This window comes from Littorina saxatilis, linkage group LG9 (assembly GCF_037325665.1).
Source record: "Littorina saxatilis isolate snail1 linkage group LG9, US_GU_Lsax_2.0, whole genome shotgun sequence".
In the NCBI taxonomy this organism is placed as follows: Eukaryota; Metazoa; Mollusca; class Gastropoda; order Littorinimorpha; family Littorinidae; genus Littorina; species Littorina saxatilis.
In genome coordinates, this window is record NC_090253.1 from 2,722,960 (window position 1) to 2,736,979 (window position 14,020).

Below are 14,020 nucleotides of genomic sequence, written 5' to 3' on the forward strand. Positions count from 1 at the left end.
ACCAGGAACATACGTAGTGCGGAATGTTCAGGATGTTGTGGCGAGCGTGTGTGCGTGGTTGGTGTGTGCGTGTGTGCACTCGGTCGGCGTGACAGACTGGGTCGAAACGAAGCACTGACGAGCTGCTGATTGATTTCAATCAATGTTGTCGCTGTCGTCAAGGAAGCGAGTGAATGCCTGTAGCCCGTAGCCCGTAGCTCAATTCAGCGGTGTGTGTACGTGCGATAGTGTTGGTGTGTGTTTTGTCGCCTTCGCCGCGCAGTGCTTGTGTGAAAGACTTGCATCATCACATCACCACGCTGACTGAAAGCGACGACAAGCCGGCAACAGGCCCATGAAATAGGACAACTTCTGGGTAGAATGATTGTTAGTTCAGTGTTCCAGATTAATCCCACTATGAGTCCAAAGTTAACTTAAGGAAGTCTTTTTTTAACAGAACATTCAGTGCCAAAGTTTAGTGCAGCGAGGTTTGCGAAATCAACTTCACCGAATTAATATATAGACTCAAATATATTTCAAGAAGCTCGGTGCACGAAACTTTGGGAATGAATTTTTGGTAAAAAGGCCCGCTTCGTGAAATCTTGGCAAAATCAACTTCGGGCTAAATTGAAAAAGGCCCTGTTAGGCTTGATCGGTTGTTCATGCAGCTGTTAAAATTCAATATGAGTGTCCCAAATTTAACTCTGTCCCCCAGCAGTCCGCCATTTGGTTATGTCCCTTGAACGTGCAAGTAAAGTTTGCGGATTTACTCACATGTCAAAATCAAAATGATCGCTTTACACCACCATTTTGCCCCAGTTGTATCTCACAACAACGACTGTCTCCGTCCTTGAAGTTTGCTTCCTTGCCCCAGTTGTATCTCACAACAACGACTGTCTCCGTCCTTGAAGTTTGTTTCCTTGCCCCAGTTGTATCTCACAACAACGACTGTCTCCGTCCTTGAAGTTTGCTTCCTTGCATTTGGCACACAGTTGTTGAATTGTACAATGCAGTCACATCCTCTCAACATGAAGAATGCATCAAATCTGTTTGTGAAAATCATCGGTTTTTTCAATGCTAAAGAGAGAGTGAGTGACCTCCGTTTTATAGTACAGTCAAATCTGACCTGGCGACCTGACTCTTCATTACGACCACTATCTAAAGGATCCCTGACGATTTGTCTACATAATTCAACTTTCCATAGCGACCACCTGTCAATAACGACCAACTCTGGTCGATCCCTTGGCCAATTGGGTGTTTCTCAGACACTAACTGTATTCCTGATCTTAACAAAATCCCGGCGGACATACACACAACACTGAAATATGTCCACAAAATCCAAACGACGTTTGATTTAAGACAACGTACAGTTTTGCAAAAAGGGAGGAAACTTCTGCTCTTGAATAATCAGACACTTGGAGTATTCTCAAAGAATGTTCGCGTATTTTCAGAAACAATGAGTGTACTCCACACAGCATTCAAACATTCGAAATACTGGGTCGGCTTCTGGATGCGCTTGTGAAGAAAAGTAGTCCAGGAACTGTTTGATTGTATTTTTTTTCCAAAGACCGTATTAATCGTAATTTAGACAATAAAGCTTACACAATACGGCAAAATCGTATTGGTTCCCAGGTCTGAATACTGTACTGATAACAGTGGGGCTTTTCTCCAGCCGCTTCAACATCCCCAAGGACTTGGATCAAATCTTGACCAATTGTGATGTATACTAATGTACTCTCTCTCTCTCTCTCTCTCTCTCTCTCTCTCTCTCTCTCTCCCTCTCTCTCTCTCTCCCGACTTACTCTCTCTCTCTCGCTTACTCTCTCTCTCGCCCTCTCCTTTTCCCTCTCTCTTTCCCTTTTATATTCTTTGTCCACTCTATTGTCGTGTCCTGTCTCCATTATGCCTTTGCTTTTTGTCAAATATGTATATATATGTAGAGGTTACACGCCGAGTCTCAGTGATTATCAAAAATAATGGTCGAAGTTAGCGGATCATGAAAAATGCGAGCTTTAGCGAGCTTTTTCATGACCGCGAACTGAGACCATTATTTTTTATAATCACTGAGACGAGGTGTGTAACCTCTTTATTCCTCCTTTCTTAAGTTATTCAAAGAAAAGAGGAGTTTTTTTGCGAAAGTTTGATCGAATCCTATTCTCTCAACCAGTCAACCTGCGCAGGCGATCGATTAATGCGCGGTTGTATAGTTCCGTGCAAATCATTCCATTCTGTTAACACTTCTTGTCAGTTTTCCTATTTTGGGCTAAAATCAAGTACACAGATATGCTGTTATTCTCCTGTGGCGGCAAAGGCAGATATTGTGTGTTCTGTATATGTTTTGGTATCGCTTAGGATAATGTTTTTTCGTCAAATGGGACTAGCAGACGAACTTTTGCACCCGTGTTCCAACGTTAAAAACTGTATGAAGTTCAGTTTTCTGGGGAAAATAGTGTATGAAACCCCTTTATGTTGTTTAAATTGATGAGATGTGTGCATTTGGTTGCGTGTGATCTGTTTATTAAATGAAATATTGTTGAAAACTGACCGTCGGATCGATTGCAGTCTGTTGTCGAAGGAACTGAGTGAAAAGAAGGGGAACTACTCTTGTCGCTGGACAAAGTATGAGTTACTTGCCTTGGGAAATTGCTTGTGATGAACGGCTTGAGCACTGCAGATGAGATTCAGAAAACAACCGAACTCATGGATTTTATATGGAGATTCATGTGTTCAGGCCTGTAGTTGTTAATTTAAATGCGGTATGTTTGTATTGTTTGCTCCAGAGATGTATACTTCGTACATTAGAGCGTTCGGAACTTTTCAGTCGCAAAAAGTAGTACCGAAACAGAACAGCTTCTCAACCCATTGCACTATCGAGGATTCAGGCTGTTGCTGGGTCGTTATTTGTTTGGTTGCTGGGTCATTATCGAAAAATAACTACCCCTACAAGTTTACAGAGGTAAAGAAGCAGAGGGAGGAATAAATTATTTATTCCCCCCTCTGCTTCTTTACCTCTGTAAACTTGTAGGGGTAGTTATTTTTCGATAATGACCCAGCAACCAAACAAATAACGACCCAGCAACAGCCTGAATCCTCGATAGTGCAATGGGTTGAGCAGCTGTTCTGTTTCGGTACTACTTTTTGCGACTGAAAAGTTCCGAACGCTCTAATGTACGAACTATACATCTCTGGAGCAAACAATACAAACATACCGCATTTAAATTAACAACTACAGGCCTGAACACATGAATCTCCATATAAAATCCATGAGTTCGGTTGTTTTCTGAATCTAGATCAGACGTTCATCACAAGCAATTTCCCAAGGCAAGTAACTCATACTTTGTCTAGCGACAAGAGTAGTTCCCCTTCTTTTCACTCAGTTTCTTCGACAACAGACTGCAATCCGACGGTCAGTTTTCAACAATATTTCATTTAATAAACAGATCACACGCAACCAAATGCACACATCTCATCAATTTAAACAACATAAAGCGGGTTCATACATTATTTTCCCCAGAAAACTTAACTTCATACAGTTTTTAACGTTGGAACACGGGTGCAAAAGTTCGTCTGCTAGTCCCATTTGACGAAAGAACATTATCCTAACCGATACCAAAACATATACAGAACACACAATATCTGCCTTTGCCGCCACAGCAGAATAACAGCATATCTGTGTACTTGATTTTAGTCCAAAATAGGAAAACTGACAAGAAGTGTTAACAGAATGGAATGATTTGCACGGAACTATACAACCGCGCATTAATCGATCGCCTGCGCAGGTTGACTGGTTGAGTGAATAGGATTCGATCAAACTTTCGCAAAAAACCTCCTCTTTTCTTTGAATAACTGAAGAAAGGAGGAATAAAGAGGTTACACACCTCGTCTCAGTGATTATCAAAAATAATGGTCTCAGTTCGCGGTCATGAAAAAGCTCGCTAAAGCTCGCATTTTTCATGATCCGCTAACTTCGACCATTATTTTTGATAATCACTGAGACTCGGCATGTAACCTCTACATATAAATACATGTATGTTTTGCACATTTTGTTTGTTTCTCATTTGTTTTGGTTTGGAAAGTACTTGTCGAAGTCTTGTCGCAAGTTATTGTAATCCATATGTTTAATTCTCCCGTTAGGGTCACCACCATAAGCTTGAGCTTGTTGATGATCCGTAACATGTATCATGTTCAAATACATATGAATTGTTGAATAAACACTGTTTAAACCAAATCTTGACCAAAATGGTACATCCCCAAGGACTTGGATCAAATCTTGACCAAAATGGTACATCCCCAAGGACTTGGATCAAATCTTGACCAAAATGGTAGATGTAAACTATATAGTGTCAGCAGAACGTTTCGGCGGGGGGCTGTGTGGGTGGAACGGGTACGATGGCAACGGTAGACAGCAATTACAAAGACAGAACATGAGCAAACATTGGAGTTTTCCAAAATTTAATTTTCATGAGATTTAAAGACACATTACTTCCTGTGAAACAATCCAGCTCGCTTTTTTATTCAAACGCCTGTGGGAGATAAGCGCTCAAAAATGAGTCAAGTACTCTAGCATTTTTATGTGTACACACACATTCAACCGGCTCGTTCGATTTATCAAACAGGCATGGCATGGTTTTTCCGGCGAGCTCTGATTGGCTGGAAAGTGGCGTGCCAATGGCACAATGCGTTGAATGAATTATGCTACCTACATACATTGGCACTGCATGGTAACTTGGATTAAAGAGTGCCAGTGTGAACTTTGCTCTTGGGTGTGGGCAAAAAGTGGGTCTGCCATTACGTAGTATATCGTAAGATTTTGTTTAGGGACATGAAATGTGCTTTCAAATCAGAACCACACAGATTAGAGACCCACTCTTTCTCACGAAAACACTGTTCGGCTAACCGTCTCAGATCTGATCAGGTTTTCTTGTATGAGATAAGACCATCCCTTCACTTGCATGCATGGTCACATTACAAAGAACATTACAAAGAACATTACAAAGAACATTACAAAGAACATTACAAAGAACATTAAAAAGAACATTAAAAAGAACAGACAGCCTTGGTGCTCTCAGTGCACAGCTAGAATTTTGTTGAATTAACTTGGTACAAGCCACTTTGATTGTGGGCGTTTGGAGAAAAGTGGGTCTGGTAAGATTTGTGCGGACATGATAAGTGCCGGAAAATGTATAGCACTTTCTGGGACTCATTTGGGGGAAGTTTTCTGCCGTAAGAAGTCCAAGGAACATTTTCTGTGTTGTAATTTAGACACAACTGCAATGGTTAACTCTAAAATGCTCCGTACGCGTCCTATGCTAAGGCCAAAAAAAAAATAGTCTGTTTACGGTAACCCGACCGACCCTATTTTTTTCGCGCGACCCTAGACTTTTTTTTGGCATTTAGAGGAAAAAAAAAAAAAAAAAAAAATCCCGACCTACCGACCCTATTTTTTGGGCCTATGTTACCGTAAACAGACCTTTTTTGTTTTTGGCCTAATCAATTAAACGAACGTGTATCGGCTAAAAAGGATTCCCCGGCCAGAAAAAACTCTACTGTGTCACACCCAATCGTTGGTCGCTGGTGTGGTGATCTTCAAGATTGACTCGACGTTTTCTCTGATGGGTCTCAGTTCTCCCTTTCCGATCGTGTGTCCCAAAAACTCCAGTTTCCTGAATCCAGCATACACTTTACTCGGCTTGGCTGTAAACCCGCCTGCGCATTGGGTCTGGAGAGTCTCACGTATAGCTGTCACGTGTTGGCGCCAGGTAACGCTGGCGATGAGAATGTCATCAAAGAAATTGATGGTGCTCGTGCCGAGCAGCTCTCTCACGGCTCTCGCAAATGTCGCTGGGGCTGAGACTAGTCCAAAGGGTACCCGGCAAAACTGCATGAGTCCTTGTGGTGTTTGAAATGCCGTCTTTGGTCTGTCTTTCTTCTCAATGAAGATCTGGTAGTAGCCTTTGGCCAAGTCGAGTTTGGTGAAATACTGTGCACCTGCCAATGATGCAAAAATCTCTTCAGGATCAGGAATGGGTTCTGCGTCGAAAACTGTTATCTTGTTAAGGGCCCTCAGGTCCAATCACATACGTTTCCGCGTCGAATTCTTCTTGGGAACGAGAACAATCGGGGAGCAGTATGGGGATGTGGAGGGTTCGATGATCCCTAACTCTCGTAGTTCCTTCACCTCCTGGATGATGTCTTCCCGTGCTGCGAATGGCAGTGGGTACTGTTTCGTCCGCGTAGGTACGTCTGTCGTCACCCGGATTGAATGGACTACTGTGCCTCTTGATGCTCCTGGTGATGCTCTTAAACATTGCTTGAACTCACGGAAAGCTGCTTCAACCTCCTGGACTTGATCAGGGTCCAACTCTTCATCGATGTGGGCCTCCTTCCAGCTGGAAGTTGCCTCATCCTGTGGCAGTTCCACAGTCTCAAGGTTGAATGGTGTTCCGTCCTCTTCTTCTAGCAATACTGCTACCGCTGTTGGCTTGGTGCCCTGGGGACACACGTTGTTTCCTACGATCTGGTCGTAGGGTATCGTCTTCGGTAGTAGCATCTGGTTTGACATCGTTGTCTGGCACTTCTTCTTCTCTGTTGTCATTCTTGCGGTGCTGTTGCCTCTGTCTACGTAGAGCTTGAGCATGTTGGCATGGTATACCTTCTGCGTGGTCAACATGTCAATTCTGTAGTCATTGTTGAAAACTTCCACAACTCTGTAAGGGCCTTTCCACTGCATATGGAGCTTGTTTGCTGTAGTCGGTAGAAGTAGCAGAACTTGTTCTCCGACTGCGAACTTCCTCCTTGTGGATCTCTTGTCGTGGTGATGCTTCTGAATCGCTCTGGCATTGTCCACTGCGTCGTGTGCCACCTTACAGGCGTCGTAGATCATGGTCTTCAAGTCAATGACGTATTGGTGGGTAGTCTTGGCCTCCTGGGCACTCTCTCTGCCAGTCCAGGCGTTGGCGAGTAAGTCGATGGGTCCTTTCGGCTGCCTTCCGAAGAGCAGTTGGAATGGGGAAAATCCTGTACTCGCGTTAGGCAGTTCTCTGATGGCGAAGAGTAATGCCGGCAGGTACCTGTGCCACAGCCTTGGTTGAGTCGAGATGACCTTGTTCAGCATGGGCTTCAGGGTGCCGTGCAGACGCTCCACGATACCATTGGACTGCGCATGGTAAGGCGACGAAAATACACCTTTTATGGAGAGTAACTTCCGGAACTCTCGCATCATGTCTGAGGTGAACTGGGATCCATTGTCTGACTGGATTTCATCGGGAATTCCCATCCTGGCGAAAACAGAAAACAGTGCTTCGGCCACTGTAACAGAGTCTATCTTCTTCAGTGGTATTGCTTCCGGAAATCTAGTCGCCACATCGATGACTGTCAGGATGTGCGTGTGCTTCTCCTCCGTGGGAGGAGACAAGGGGCCAACGAGGTCGATAGCTACTCGCTTGAATGGTGTCTCTATTCTTGGCATGTTATCTAAGGGAATATCTCTGGTCTTTCCCTTGGCTTGAGTCCTCTGGCAAATATCACAGAATCTACAATACTCTGCAACAGCTGTAGACATCCCTGGCCAGAAAAATCGCGCTCGGATTCTATCCGTTGTCTTGTGCTTGCTACAGTATGGGCGGAAAATAGCACTGATTCGACTAGTGGTTCCGGGACTACAATCTGGTGATATGTCTCGGTCGGGGTAACAAAGTCTCTGCAGAGAACGCCGTTCTCTATCACGAAGTGGAAACTATTTTTCCCTTGTCTCTTTAATTACCCGCTGGAAGCAAACTTGAAGTAGGTATCTAGTTTTGGATCTGCCCCTTGAAGATCTTCAACTCATCTTCGTCCACTGAAAGTTTTGTTGCTGGAGCTCTGAGTGGTTTCGTTTCTTTCGTGTCCAGTGTAGACTGCGCTCGAGTAGTGGCAGCAGCTGTGGAAAGCTGTTCTACTCCTGGTGTCACTAGTGATGGTGTTTCTGGTTCGTCGGCCACTACTTTGCCAAATAATCCTGTTGCAGGATGAATCTTCTCGAGGTTTCCTAGTAGTAGGTCGATCACTGATGAGTCAATCACACAACAGCAGATGTTTCCGGTGTATGTATTTGTTTTCACCGGGACGACTGCTAGTGGGAAGGTTTCCCTATTTCCTCCAAAGGAGATTGTCGTCTTGCTCTGTCCGGTGTACTGCTCTGGGCGAACCAGCGATCTTCTCACTCCTGCTGTCACTGCACCTGAATCGATCACCACCGTGACTGGGATGCCGTTGACCGTTCCTTTTGAATATTCTAGGTCACCGTCCTGGAAGTCTACGGTTTTGGCTGCCGGTGTACTCCTGTGCCATCCGGCGCAAAGCAGTGTTGGTTTGCCCCTCTGTAAGCCTGACCTACATCCTCTTGCGACGTGGCCTACTATTCCACACCTGTAACATGTGATGTGAGCGTCTTTCTTCGTCTTGTCTATCTCCGCTTGTTGTGAAAAAGCTTGATAGTCCTCTCAATTTGTCAGTCTGGAATGAGAACCGCCTTTGCCACCCCTCTGACCGCCTCTGTTCGTATGACCTCCTCTGTTATGAGGTGCGCTGAATGCAGCTACGTTGTCACCTTTGCCTGCTAGTATCTTGGACGGATGTGCCACGCGATAGTTCTCTGCTAACTCAATAAGTTCCGTCAGCTTCTTTGGGTTCCTCTCGCGTAGGAATACGGCTAGCTCTTTCGCTACACTAGACAGCATCTGTTCCTGGATCACTAGTTCTGCTAGGCTCTCAAAGGTGTTTTCCGTTCCGTTCAGCTGTACCCAACGATCAAACAGGTGTCTCAGTCGAGTACCAAATGACAAAAAGGATTCTTCAACTTCAGGTTTCGCAGACCGGAACTTCTGTCTAAAACCTTCTGCGTTACAGTGAAACTTTGTCAATAAACATTCTTTCAAGGTCTCGTACTGTAGTCCTCCCTTTGCATTCAGAGTATGAAACAAATTCAAAGCTTGACCGTCTACAACTGCGCTAAGAAGGATTCCCCAATCTTTCTTTGGCCAGCTCAACGCTTCTGCATGTGCTTCAAATCTACAAAGGAACGAGTCCATAGAATCTATAGCTTCCTTGAACATGGGTAACCTAGGATAGTTCCTCGGGTGGGTCTTTTGCTCTCTGTCCCGATGTTCAGGTCGCTCTCGATTCTCGTTTGCTTCAGTACGTGCCCTCGCTTCAATGTCTAACTTCTTTAATTCAAAGTTTCTAATGTCTTCTCTCTCTCTCCTCTCAGCTTCAGCATTTTCAACTCTTTCCCTTCTATCAGCTTCAGCTTCAGCTGCCTTAGCTTTAGCTTCGGCTTCAGCTGCCTTAACTTTAGCTTCAGCTTCAGCTGCCTTAATTTTAGCTTCAGCTTCCGCTTTAATCTTTTCCATTTCCCTACTCACGACTCTCTCATCTCTCTCCATGCACTGCAGAATATATTTCTGTTGCGCTTCTCCAGTCATACTTAGTTTGTTAGACTGGGCCAAGTATTCCTCAAAGTTGGTATCCTTATAGGCGCCCGCCATGTTCAAACGTATTGTACAAATACTCAAACAAAAAATGAGCTCACAACCGACGTGATCTGAACACGCCTTCAATAACTATCCGCTAGTTAAACTTTCCACAAAATATATTTGTTCAACTTGGTGATTCTATCACACCATCTCACTGTATCGCAGTGACATCATATCGACTGTTGTTTCTTGAACAACTCAATCAATATATCAAGTTATTTTAGTGTAATAATTGGTTACAAGTATTCACAAAACATTTGACAAGCTGACAAACAAACCTTGAAACAAGACTATTTGAAAAATACGAATATAAGAAAAGAAAAAATTCTGGAAAAATTAAATTTCAAAATTGTTCTAAACCTAATCTATACTGGACACTGGGCTACTGATTGGGATGGAGTTACATTTAATTAAGATATTTGACCAAACCGTGTAGACTAGATCAAGGCACACTAACTAAGTCAAAACATCAAGTTTATCCAACCATGTAAAATGTTCAAGTTACATTTTAACTCCAATAGAGTTATATGATGGTAGCAAGGATCAAACAATGATCTAAAGAGCAAATAGGAAAGCGCTTTACCTCTTACTACTAAGGCAAGAAAGTTGGGAAAAAGGAAAAAGAAAATTAAGGAAGTGATTCAAAGTTCTTCAATAACAGTAAAATGTTAATTTACTGTTATGTGATAATACGGGCGAAGTGCTACTGACAACGGATGTATCCGGGAACGCAAAGACGTTTCCTTACGCCGATAGAAAAAAAAATAAATAAAAAAAATAATAATAATTTTGAACCCCCCCCAAAAAAAAATTGATGATCAAAATAAATTTTATGACAAAAAAAAATTATTCTGTAATTCCAAAACTATTCAAGATTTACACAATTGAGGAGCAATTCGGAGGGAAAATTTTTACAACATCATATAATATAAATACAATATAAAATGTCCACACAAGCGGAAGTAATAGGTATGTAGATTATACTAATAATTAAATTTATAAACCTCCAACACACAGGAAATACTAGTCTGCGTGACTCAGGTTTTAGCCCAAAATAAGACAAAAGTAAAAAGCAAACTTAGTCAAAAACAATTTATAAACAATCAAGTTTGAACAAGGTTACATATAAACACAACAACAACTATCTGCCCCCAAATTCTTATAATAATATCTTACTGCAACAGTGTCGGGAACAGAAAGGTTCTAAAGACGGCTTAGTGCCCGTGTAAGGAGGAACAGAAAGGTTCTAAAGACGGCTTAGTGCCCGTGTAAGGAGGAACAGAAAGGTTCTAAAGATGGCTTAGTGCCCGTGTAAGGAGGAACGGTAGCAAAGAGGTTAAAGATAAAGAAGCTTATTAACACTCAGACCAGTTCTTCCTTAAATGTTATTCTACTTAGTTGCACTATGCTATGACATTCAAACCGCACTCATTTACTCGCTTTAGATTCCCAGGAAGAAAAAGATCACTAAGTCCGCGTGCGTCACGAAATACACGTACAAGTTATAGACGCACCCCTTAACGCTGGAGAAGGGTACACTCAAGACGACTACAGTACATTCACAAGGTATCTAGATCTTTCAAAATAAATTACTGTCCCTGTACTTAGTTACACCTATTTTCTTGTCAAAAAATCAAAACAAAAACAACAAGAGGCGAAGCCTTCAAGGCTCACGTAAGAAATAGACAAACAGTAACACAAACTCAATCACTCCGTCACACATACGCACACACACACACACACACACACACACACACACACACACACACACACACACACACACACACACACACACACACACACAGTAAGCATAGGTGAAACTTATGGAACGCCAAAAGGCCCACAGTATCGAGACTGAGTCTCGATACTGGGAGTATCGAGACTTAAAGTCTCGATACTGGGAGTATCGAGACACGTTCATTTCATTGGTCTTCCCTCGATACTGCGAGTATCGAGTATGGAAATGAACCAATCCGTGGTATCGAGTATGGTTGCCATGCCGCCCTAGTTCAGTATCGAGTGTCTACAAAACGATTGGTTAAATTCTGATCTCGAGTGTGAACAGCACCCTGGTGCGCCAAAAGGCCCACAGTATCGAGACTGAGTATCGATACTCAAAGTCTCGATACTCAAAGTCTCGATACTCCGAGTATCGAGACTCGTTCATTTCATTGGTCTTCCCTCGATACTGCGAGTATCGAGACTTTGAGTATCGATACTCTGTAATTTCATTGGTCGGACTCGAATTTCAAGAGTATCGCTACTGCGCATCTCGATACTGGTTGCTATGCCAATCGATCTGATCAAGAACGTAACAAGACAAGCGATTGGTTCAGTACTTGAACTCCAAAAGGAACTGGTAAATTAAAAAGTGAAACCAATTTTTCTGCTTTTATTGCCTTCAGTGGAATAAGGTTAGTTCATGCTTTGCCGGCAAGGTTATTTCTTTTATTTCCTGTGTGTGTTTGCGTGCGCGACAGATCATCGAGTATTTTCTATGGCATCAGTATTACAAAAATGAAATTGACGTTCATCGGCGCTTCAGTTTCTTTCATCGGCATGGCCCCTGATGTCATGTTTGAAGAGATCGAACCTGAACTTGATTATTGTATTGAGTGAAAATGCAACCAGAAGTATTCAACTGGTAGGTAAAATACGATGTTCCATAATGACTAACATAAGCTTACCCTTCTCTTCTCCCAATGCCACCCAGCCAGGTCAAGTTGTTGCATTGTTGATCTGTTCGGTATTTTAAAGCCAAGTTGTATCCCAACACTCACTAGATCTACCTCTTCTGTATTTTGGGGGGTATTCATCGTGCTCCTTCGGGTACTATATAGGAGATATTTCTTTAGCCTATAAGTCTCATGCTTTTGGTATTAGATCTAATCAGCATTTTCAAAATCTTCAAGCCACAAACAATTGTCCTCCTGTTGATACACTTGTTTAGATTTTTTCATTTTAAATTCCGATCTGGATTGCTTGCTTTCGAAGATGACAACTGTTGGACGTCAGCCAGGCTTCTGACAAAATTAACTCTAGACTCACGTACTGCTTCCCTGACAATTTCCAGGGGCACAATGATTTGAGGTAGAAAAGATCGAATGTCAAGTTCATATATGTCAAGCGGATTTGGAATAAATTCGACCCAAAAAATTCGATTTATTCGAACACGCTGCGCTAGATTACGTCCCTTGAATGAAAAAAAAGATTTTGCGACGGAGCGCTTACCTAAGTCAAAACACATTTGTTCACCACAAATTAGATAAATGAGTGGAATACATGGTCCAAAGTTCGATTGGCAGTACTTTGGCGGGTAAGGGGATAGTCGGTATGGAGTTTGGGTATGCGACAATGTTCAACTAAAATGTATAAATTTGTTTTTGTAGCCCCACTCCAACAAAGAAGCAAAATAGTGTTTGCAAATCTGTGTGTGTGTGTGTGTGTGTTTGCGTGTGTGCGTGTGTGCGTGTATGCACGCGTGTTTGTGAGTGTCTTAGGGTTGTTGTGGTTAGCTTAGCTTCTTTGGTTGATCGATCGGTACTTTGTGCTCCGATTTATTCTTCAGGAAAATGAGTTTTCAACTGTCCAGCACACCAGTGATATCTGGAAGGATGCGAGCGACATTGTTAAAAAAAGGTCAGTCGTAACTCATACAGTTGGGCCCTTCTGAGTTGTTTCACCAATCCATGTGAAGTAATCTTTATTTTCCAAATCAAAGAACATGTACATGAATTTACAACGATAAGTCCATTATTGTACGCCAGCTAATCATAAATGGGTATTTGAAATACGACTCACATATTTGTTAGATTCAGCTGTATATTTTCAAAACTCTATGAACAACAATAAAAGACAGATGAAGTCTGGCAGGAATGTCAAAAGTTGAAAACTAATGTTCAACAGTGCCTCAACTGTAACCATGCGTGCGCCTGTGCACGGACCAGACATAATCATGTTCTGTACTAGTGCCAGTCATGCAACACTGCAGCAAGACTGGTTCTGTGCAGAATTAAAGTCGTAATCCCACCCCTCCTGTTTAATACTTGCTTCTTGGTATTTTACTTTTTATTGTACACTTATTATTTTGGGTGGTTGTAAGCTTTGAACGTTTACGTTTTATGATGGATTGAATTTGATGAATAAACATTTGGTGCTGGTAGGTCTGTTTGGTTGTTAATCGCGTGCTTGTGTTCGAAATGTTGTGTCCAATGCAGCGCTATGAGACCACAGTCTGGTGGGGAACAGGGCTAGAGAACATTTTTAGGATCACTTTTACAAGGCTGCTAACAGAATAATACTGAGTGTCTCTTGCATGACACCCAAAAAACAAAACAAACAAGAAGGGCAAAGCCCATACGACTCACATGCTTTACACATTTTTCCTACCAAAATACATGTGACCTTGACCCAAGGTCAAGGTCATCCAAGGTCATGCAACACAAAGCTGTTAATTCAAGACATAGGAAGTACAATGGTGCTTATTGGCTCTTTCTACCATGAGATATGGTCACTTTTAGTGGTTCACT

The 14,020-nt window shown here is 42.5% G+C and overlaps 1 protein-coding gene and 1 long non-coding RNA gene across 2 annotated transcripts in view; one reads left to right on the forward strand and one right to left on the reverse strand.

The window, feature by feature from the left end:
* Positions 1-265, reverse strand: part of LOC138975078 (phosphoenolpyruvate phosphomutase-like) — a 46,831-nt gene extending 46,566 nt beyond the window's left edge. The window contains exon 1 of the mRNA XM_070347729.1: positions 3-265. The gene's annotated coding sequence lies outside the window, so the exon portion shown is untranslated. The remainder of the gene's footprint in view (positions 1-2) is intronic.
* Positions 266-11,639: 11,374 nt separating this feature from the next.
* On the forward strand, positions 11,640-13,653 carry LOC138975077 (uncharacterized). Its single transcript, XR_011458496.1, has 2 exons — positions 11,640-11,905; positions 13,060-13,653. It is a non-coding gene; the product is annotated as an uncharacterized lncRNA (long non-coding RNA).
* Positions 13,654-14,020: the final 367 nt, after the last annotated feature.